A 9,400-nucleotide genomic window follows, 5' to 3' on the forward strand; every position below is an offset into this window, starting at 1 on the left:
AATGAGGGGAATAGCCCAAGAGATATCACTGTCTGAAATGTAGATTTACGGTCTAAGATTCGTCTGCTGCAAAGTCTGAAAACCTGAAAGAAGTTCAGGGTGAGAAGTTCACAGCTGGGGCACTGAAGTGTGAATGAAAGGTGAGAACTGAGCAGAAAACATTAAAGCCTTGCTTGTTCATTGTCTGTTATGTGCTTCTCAAGTGTGGTATAAACTCCAAAAGAGACACAGAAATTGTGGAGAAGTTGCAGAATACCTAGAGCAGCAGGTTGTGGGGTGGATTAGAATATGTCCTTGGGTTGGAACTACTGCAGCTCATCCTCATTAACCAACAGAACTTTTCTCCCGTGTCCCATGACTTGCTCCACTGCATTTCTGCTTCAGCCAAAGCAAAAAGCTTTTTTTGCTGGGCAGATGCACAAACAATGCATTTTCCTGTCTAGGGTGATGGAAATGATGAGTTGCAAAAAGATTTCTTGCTGGAGTCAGCATAATTTCTGGCTGATATGATCTCTATGTTGACTTTCAAGATAGCCTTCTTTTCATCTTCCTATCCCAAGGTCACCCTTGGTAGAAGCATGCAAAACCTGGCTCTTATCTCTGTTCTAGCAGGAGGCAGAGATGCTTCCCAGGCAAAGCCAACATGCTAATGCAAATCCAGCCCAGTTCATCACTGGGACATGCTGGAGAGAGATTGAATCTAGGTTTCTAGAAGCTAACCATTATAAATGTAGATTTCTGTCTGCCCCCGCAGTTTCTACTTTAAATACACATTATACATAGCACTGCAGTGGAAAAATTGAATTACACTCTGTACTAGCTATCTGAACCCGCATTTGCTTGCATGACAGTTAGCAAATCTGACCACTGTGGGTGTGAAATGTGTTTTTTTGTCCTTTATACTCTCCCTGCTGCAAAACCTGAAATGGAGTGGTGCTCCTGAGGGGTCAATACTGAAGCCTGTTCTGTTGTTATCTTTATTGATAAGCTGGACAAGGGAATTGAGTGCACCCACGCTCAGATGACACCAAGCTGGGAGGAAGTGTCGATCTGCTTGAGAGGTGTAGGAAGGCCCTTCAGAGGGATCTAGTGGGCTAAGGCCAATTGTTAGCTTCAGAAAAAGTTGATTTCCTTCATACTTATAAGCTCCCTGTCTTAGCTGGCAGCTGTCTGAACATGAGCCCCGGTGGCCAAGAATACCAATGGCATCCTGACTTGTATGAAAAATAGTGTTGCCAGCAGGAGCAGGGAGGCTATTTTCCCTCTGTACTCAGCCCTCTTGGGGCCACAACTTAAATACTGTGTTCAGCTTTGAGCCCCTCACTACGAGAAAGGCATTGAGGCCCTGGAGTTTGTCCAGAGAAGGGTGATGAAGCTGGTGAGGAGTCTGGAATATAAGTCTTCCAAGGAGAGGCTGAGGGAAATAGTATTGTTTAATCTGGAGATGAGGAGGCTCAGGAGAGACCTTATAGCTCTCTATAGCTACATGAAAGGAGGTTGTGGTTGGGTGGATATCAGCCTCTTTTCCCAGGTAACAGTGATAGGACAAGAGGTAATGCCCAAAGTTATGCCAGGGGAGGTTCATGCTAGGAACCTCGTCTGGCACAACAGTGTTAGGAAAAAATTTCTTCTCAGAAAGAGTGGTGAGATATTGGAATGGGATGCCCAAGGAAGTGATGGAGTCACCATCCCTGGAGGTGTTCAAGAAATGCGTAAATCATAGAATCACAGAATTTCTCAGGTTGGAAAAGACTTTCAAAATCATCAAATCCAGCCACAACCTAACCATACTATCCTAACTCTAACAATGCACCACTAAATCATGTCCTTGAGCAACACATCCAAACCGTTTTTAAACACATTCAGGGATGGTGACTCAACCACCTTCCTGGGGAGCCTATTCCAGTGCTTAGCAACCTTTTATGTAAAGAAGTTTTTCCTGATATCTAACCTAAACCTCCCCTGGCACAACTTGAGGCCATTTCCCCTCATCCTGTCACCTGTCATCACTGAAAAGAGACCAACCCCACTCTCGCTGCAATCACCTTTCTGGTATTTGAAGAGAGCAGTGAGGTCTCCCCTCAGTCTCCTTTTACACCAGACTAAGCCCAGTTCACTCAGTTGCTCCTCATAGGACGTATGTATCACTTAGGGACATAGTTTAGTGTGCATGGTGCTGATGTGTTGACAATTGGGCTTGGATGATCTTAGAGGTCTTTTCCAACCTTAACGATTCTCTAATTCTATGATCTGCGAGGTTGGTCCTGTTTTCTAAACAGGCAAGAGAAGAGACATACCAAAAGGTTTTCAGCCACTCAGACTAAGCGCTCTGTATATAGTGGCAGAAAGGTAAATAAGCGTGAGAATTTTCATGCAAGGCCGAAAGAAAGTCTTCGGTGGTGCCAGGTGTGACTAAGTATTTAGTTGGGTGCTTGTCCTGAAATTAGAACTTCCTGGTAGGTCAAGCCTCTAGACTGGAGGCAGGGGCTGGACCGTAGAAGGATACAGGAAAGATATGGTAATGAGAAGCGTCACAGTGCAGCTGTGCTTGTAAGCAAGTGACTAAGAAGTTATGGTAGGAGGAAAATGAAGCAAGAACTGCTCTCTAGCACTAACCATCAGAAATATTTTGTGTTGCTTATGGGATGCAAGAATTACTTCAGGCATTATCATCATTTTATGCATTGGAGAAAAAGTGAGGGTGGCCTTGTGATAGACCTCCTCTGACAAAGATGAAGGAGGCCATTAACAACAGCCAAATTCTGTGCTTTTTGTTGCTAATCCCAGATAACAAAGCCCTGAGTTAGCTCCTCTACCTCCCCCAGAAGAACCCTGAAAGATTAACCCCTTCAGTTTTGAGGCATTTATTATGGAAATCTGGGACAGAATTTGTCCTGGGTGGCTGTTGCTGTGCTCTACCAGCTCATAAGCTCATGAAGCTTGCTGACCAAGAGAGATCCTGAGCAGGACAACCATTCATGTCAGCATCCCAGATTTAGTCACAAAAAGACAAGAGTTAAAAAACAACGACCATGAAAGACTAAAAGTTTCAACACCTGATTCCAACCATCATGAAATGTGAGCACTGATGGACATGTTTCCCAGACCAAATCTGCTCCAGTTCTGAGCCTGCAGAGTTATCACCAGCATCTGTCCCCTTGTCACTGGCCAGGCTGCTGCAGCAGATGAGGTGATACCAGCTCTTGCTGCAACCTCAAGCAATCAAACAGAGTTGATCATCCAAGGCCTCACATGTGCTCTGCTGAGCCTTAGTGGGAAGCGATGTGTAAAAGTATTAGTGAGTGATAGTGCAGAGTTCAGTATTGGGGTCAGCCCTCTGCTTTTAATTAAAGGGAGTGCGAGTTGGGAAAGACAATATCCCATTATTAAGTGGGTAGTGGCTGTCATGTTGGATGCAATTTCTGCGTTCAGTTAAATGAGGCAAATTAGCCTTTAGTGCCAGAAGAAAAACCAAAATGAGAACCAGTCTGATGGACCAAAATTAAATGTGACACAGGAAGAATTTATTGTTCCCACAAAAACGTTTGGAATAAACTCTGGAAAGAAACTTCAAGAAATCCATGGAAATGCTTTGAAGACGACTGACTCACAATCACTTTGAAGACTAAGTTGGTTATTTACTCTTTGCTTTTGAAAAAGGTTTTAGGATTCACAAACTGTATTATATTTGGATGGGGGAGGGCTAGAATGTCCATCTACTCTTTGTTCTCTTTCAAATGTTTCCAAGCAAGTGCTTATCCTCTTCATTTACTCTTGAGATCAGTGATGCTCAGCATCTCACCCTGAGCAATGTTTTTGTACCCAGTGAAAAGCAAGTTACTGGTAATTCTGGGTGAAGACTGCTTTCTCTCGGATGCAGCAGTAGACATGTGAAGATACATCCATGTGGACATGTAGATCAGGGTCCATGGTCTCCCATATGGGAATAAGGAACAGGGAAATGTGAAAAACAAAGTAATTACTATCATTAAATATCCTGTTTCCCCCACTACTACTAATGGTTTCCAAAAGAGAAAGGTAGGGAAGTGTCATTTTGTTTTATCTTCAGATACTCCAAGCTGAAAACAACTATGTCAACAAATGTGCTGTTCACAGTATGCACATCAGCCTGCCATTCCTTTTGGAAGACTTGATACAGACTTTATTAAGCCTCTTACCTCAAGAACAAGTCAGCTAATTATCTTCTGGCCTCAGGGTCTCCCTTTCTAGCAGCCCAAGCTACTACAACACTGAACATTTGGCTGTAGTTGTTCCCAAAGAAGAAAAAAATGCTTTGTCCTTCAGCAACTTTATGTGCATATAGAAATATAACCATACAGAAAACCAAATATCCACTATGTGCGGGTTTTTTTTCGTGAAGAAAAAAAAAACAACAAAAAACAAACAAGAAAACCCCTACAAAAATAGTAGAGGCAGTTGCAATTATGAATAGAAGCATCAAGCACTTCCAAGTTCATATAAAAATACAAAGACATAAAAGATGTATCAGATCGCTGAATTTATTCTGTTTGGAAGAAAAAGTTGTAGAAATCACTAGATATCACTAGAAGTGATATGGCAGTTGTAATGCAGCAGTAACACAGAGAGTGAGAGGTAGATCCTTACTCTTTGCATGTGGCATTCAGTTCTCCCTGAGGACTTTCAGACTTATGAAGCACCTTTAGGCAGAAGGCTGGGATCTTCATATTTAATACAACCCTTACTAGTGTCACTTTTTTATTTTTCTCCAAACTCTTACATTTCACAAAATAACATCAGAATAAAACAGTCCAGGAATCATTTCAAGTATGAAGTGATCTCATGCAGCTATGTAATAAGGAAAAACATCATGCAAAACAAACAAAACAATACAATCCAAGGACAAAACAACAAAATCTATCTCTGCAATTTTCTTTCTCATTGCTCCAAGACTGCATGCTGCAGTCAGGAGACCCAGTCCCTCCATACCTGGTTACAGCACCAGCATCTAATGGTGCACACCAGCAAGACAAATGCCAGGTAATTGAAAACAAATGTTAGAGACAGAGAGCCTGTGGTAAGTTACAAATCTGAATTGCTAAGCACTGTTAGTCTTACAGGTGCTTTGCCAGTTGTTTTTTACAGTTGAGGGAAGAGATGGGTTTTATTACTACTATAAAATCAAGTGAAGGAAACAAACAATGAGGACATGAGGATCACATCTCATCTGTGTCTTCTTGGTTCTGAGTTTTTGGAGCCACGTAAAGCTTGAAGATGATTCAAACATCACATGAGAAGAGAGAAAACATCCACATGGTAAAAGAAGCTAAGTGTCTTGAAGCAGCACAAAAAAGCCTGTCTTTCCCTCCTGTTCACACTCTCACTGTGCGGAGAGAAAGTCCTGTTTGCTACAGAGACTTTGTTTCTAGCAAACAGAGAATGTTTGGGAAAACGTAGTTAGGAAAAATACAACAGAATTTCCCTTCAAGAATCTATTGCTTCATGAGAAATTTTAATTAAAAAATAATTTACACACTTACCTCGTGCCCACTGTAGGACATGCTTTCTGCTCCTTTCTTCCTGAGCTTTTCAGTGCTGGGTGTATTTGCACATGATCTAGATCTTTATCTCAAGGGTTCACCTGCTGCTCACTTCCCACTTGAAGCCAAGTAAGCATGTCAATAACACGGTGCCTGTTCCCAAAGCAGCCCATTGGGATTTCACGGAAGGGACAGCGGCTGCCTCGGTTAAAGTCAAAGCCACAAAAGCACATTAAATGCCCTAGGAGGCATAGATCTGGCTTTCATTAGGTACTCCATATAATAAGAACCAGGGGAAGTGAAGCATAGGAAGCAGGCAGTATATACACACAACTCATGTGAAATTTTTTAGGCTTTCCGCAAGTGTCAGTGAGTCTGAACAAGATTTGGCTTTTGGAGGAATGGCCCTTCTAATGGCAGGCCTGCTGGAGCTGATTCTTAACACCATGCCCAAATTCCCCAGCATGATCTCATCACCTGTTGCCCTCCAGCCAGTCCCAGATCCTGGAAACAGATATCTCTTGCTAGCAAAGAACTGTCTTAAGCATTTAATCCCCCAAAATGTAGTCAGGGCAGTACACAAGAAGGGCTCTTCCCACCAGGATGTTTTTGGTCTCACATCAGAAGAAGGAGACAACTTGGCCCAGAGTAGTAGTGTTTTCTACCTCATCAAACTATGATGCTCAATTTTGCAGAATCCTAGAATGGCTCAGGTTGGAGGGGATCTTAAAACCCATCCGTTCCAACCTCCCTGCTGTGGGCAGGGTTGCCACCCATCAGATCAGGTTGCTCATGGAGCCAAATAGCTGAACCTTTAAAAGTTCCATAGTGTCTCAGTGCAGCCTGTGCCAGTGCCTAATCAGCCTGTGGCATGGAGATATTATCTCTCTATCAACATTTCAGAAGAGCCTCTCTATTTCTGAGGAGTAGTTTTCCTGCTTTAAATACTGAATGGAAACACAGAGAAACAAAGAACATCTCCAAGTCCCAGTATAGGTCCAGCCTTGCAGGAAATGTCCTAACCAGCTTCAGCATGCCCGTTGTGCCCTACTCTCACAATCCTAGATGTGGAGAAGGCAAAAGCAGGGTATTTTTATTTCCATCCTGTCTTCTCTGCTCTAGGTACAAATGGGATGCTGGGAAGGGGTCTCTGTTAAATCATCTCTGGCCCCACGACACTCAGTCCCTACTATGATTAGTTCATTTCTAGCACAGAGAGAGAAGACAAAGCCCAGGACTCCCATCTTTTCTGCCAGATTGCTCTGGTTCTTTGTCCCAACCTGCTCAATCTGGTCTCTTCTCCTCCCTTCCCAGACTATTCCTCCTGAGATTCCTACCACACTAATGAGCCACATCATTCTTAAGGCAATGCCAAAGAGCTGAGTTTTACCGCTGTCAGAAAACCACCAGCTATCTCCGCATGCTCTCTATTCCCTTCCTACCATGTGCCCAGCATCATTAATTCACATTTTCCATGCTCTTATGTTCCTAATTCCCCTTCATGCATATCTCTGGAGAAACACCCAAAGGGGCACCAAAGCTACCCATATCCCTTCATTCAGCAAACCACTGGCAGGAATCACAAGCTTTTTGGAAAACATTGCTTCAGGTGATGTGGGAGAGCTGGTAGTGGGTACTTCTCTGTGTCTCCCCAACCACATGTTCTGCAGCTTAAGATGGCCATCAGCTTCTTGGCAAGGAAGCTGGGCTAAGAGTTTCTGGCAAGACTGTCATACAGTGAACACACCCTGTGAAAGTCTTCCATTGCCTCAGACACCAAAGATATTCTCCACAGAATCACAAAATGGCCAGGGTTGGAAGGATCATGAATCTCCAACCCCCCTCCACATGCAGGGCCACCAACCTCCCCATTTAATACTAGACCAGGCTGCCCAGGGCCCCATCCAATCTGGCCTTGAACACCTCCAGGGATGGGGCATCCAAAACCTCTCTGGGCAGCCTGTTCCAGCACCTCACCACTCTCATAGTAAAGAACTTCCCCCTAACATCCAACCTAAATCTTCCCTCCCTCAGTTTAAAACCATTTCCCAATTCCCAATTCTCCACATGCCTTCAGACAAACAACCTCTGATTTCTGTAGGTATCTAGTTGCCAGACATTTTCCTGTTAAGCTATTTCCTTATGCAAGATGGTGGAAGCAAGGAGAGGGCTGGTAGCTCACAGCCTTTCCTTTAAGCAAGGGTTTACATTTAGCTGCCATCAAAGCTTGCATTGAACAAGGGTATAGGCTGGACAACATAAAGCTAGTTTTGGAGACACAGAGTATCTATAAAAGAAATAAGTTTGTTGCTATTGTTCTTGTTGTTTCCCTTTTTTGTTTTAAAGTCACTAAGCCCACCAACATGTGTACTATATCCCCAATCCAATGGACCAAGAAAAGGGGTGTGAGAACAGTTATCCTTCAGGAACAAGCACCTGATTTTACATTCTCACCCCTTCCTTGGGGAAGCATTGTTGGTGCTGGTGGATCCAAAAAAAGTCTCATCTTTTACACTCCTGAAGTGACATTCTTCCTCCTACCTCCTACCACAACAAAGCTGCAGTGTGTTAGCTTTCCTCTAATATAAAATGAGTGGCAGGATTCCAGCACTTGTACTCATCTCTGCTAGTATGTACATCTGCAAGGGAAGACACAATCATGCAAAAGAAATAAATAATTTCTGGACTTCCAAATGTTCCTTTTGTAAGACAAACGGAATATTTTTTAAATGAAAAACACCTCAGATCCCTTACTGTGTATCAGTGCCTGGTAAAAACAGTCTCAGCAGTTCTGCTATCTCTGGAGCCTTTGGAATTGGCATGGAGAAGATACATGGTAGAGCTGCAGCTGGAACACAAGTTGCTTGTGTTTGTTGACTACATTCTTCTTCTAAAAGGTATTGTTTTTTCAAGACTTAACACAAGTGACTCAGTGATCGGGCTGCTCCTTCTCTTTCTGGTGTCTGTCCATGCTACTTCTCTGTTGCGCTGTGGAGAACTACATTCAAGATACACTCTGATGTTTAATAGCTGTATCTGGCAAAGACTAAGATTCACTAAATGCAGTGTGAATGCTATTTGGGCTTCCAGGCTGTTACAACAACACTGACCCTGTAGCAAGGCAGCCACTGCTGTTTAAAGAAAAAAGAATGCTGGTGAGCCTTTTGCAGCTCCACAGCAACTCACCACTGGCACTTTAAGTAAGCAGCATGGCTCCCACCTGCTCTAACATAATAGCTCATTTTCCAAGGTAGAATGAATACAGCACCTTATGGCATGTTATTTGAGAAGGTGTAGCAGTGATATGTGGCCGGCCTATGCCTCCGGGTAGAAGAACGGATGATGTAACAGTCTCCATATAGCCATATCCATTCCAATATAAAGCCATACTGTGGTCTCAGCTAGAGGGTTGAAGTGGAGTAGGAACTTCTATGCTGAACTTATACATTCAAAACTCCTTCCTACCCAATTACGCATTACATTGAGAGGACTGTGATTTAGGTGTTTGCTTTGTTTTACACTGAAAAACAATCTAGTTCTCCTTGCAAACATTTAGACAGATTTAAAGATCAGCAGCCTCAAAATAACTGTAACATATCTCTTCAGCGATGGGGTATTATCTCATAAACCAATTTAAGTGATGAATAATGAAGACTTTCAGCTTCAAAATGAATCAATCTGCCATATAGAATAATGGAAATGAACAGAACTGTTTGAAGTCAACTGTGTATTTCACGCAAATGCATCTGTGTTTGCAGAGTCTGCCCACAGCATCAGGGAGTTGAGCACCTTCTGGCTTTTAAGAGTTGAGCAAACACACTCATGGGACTTCACCTTTAGACACCACTCCTTCAAATGCTGAAATAAAATGAGGCGTACCC

Source organism: Meleagris gallopavo, chromosome 1 (assembly GCF_905368555.1).
Source record: "Meleagris gallopavo chromosome 1, MGAL_WU_HG_1.1, whole genome shotgun sequence".
NCBI lineage: Eukaryota > Metazoa > Chordata > Aves > Galliformes > Phasianidae > Meleagris > Meleagris gallopavo.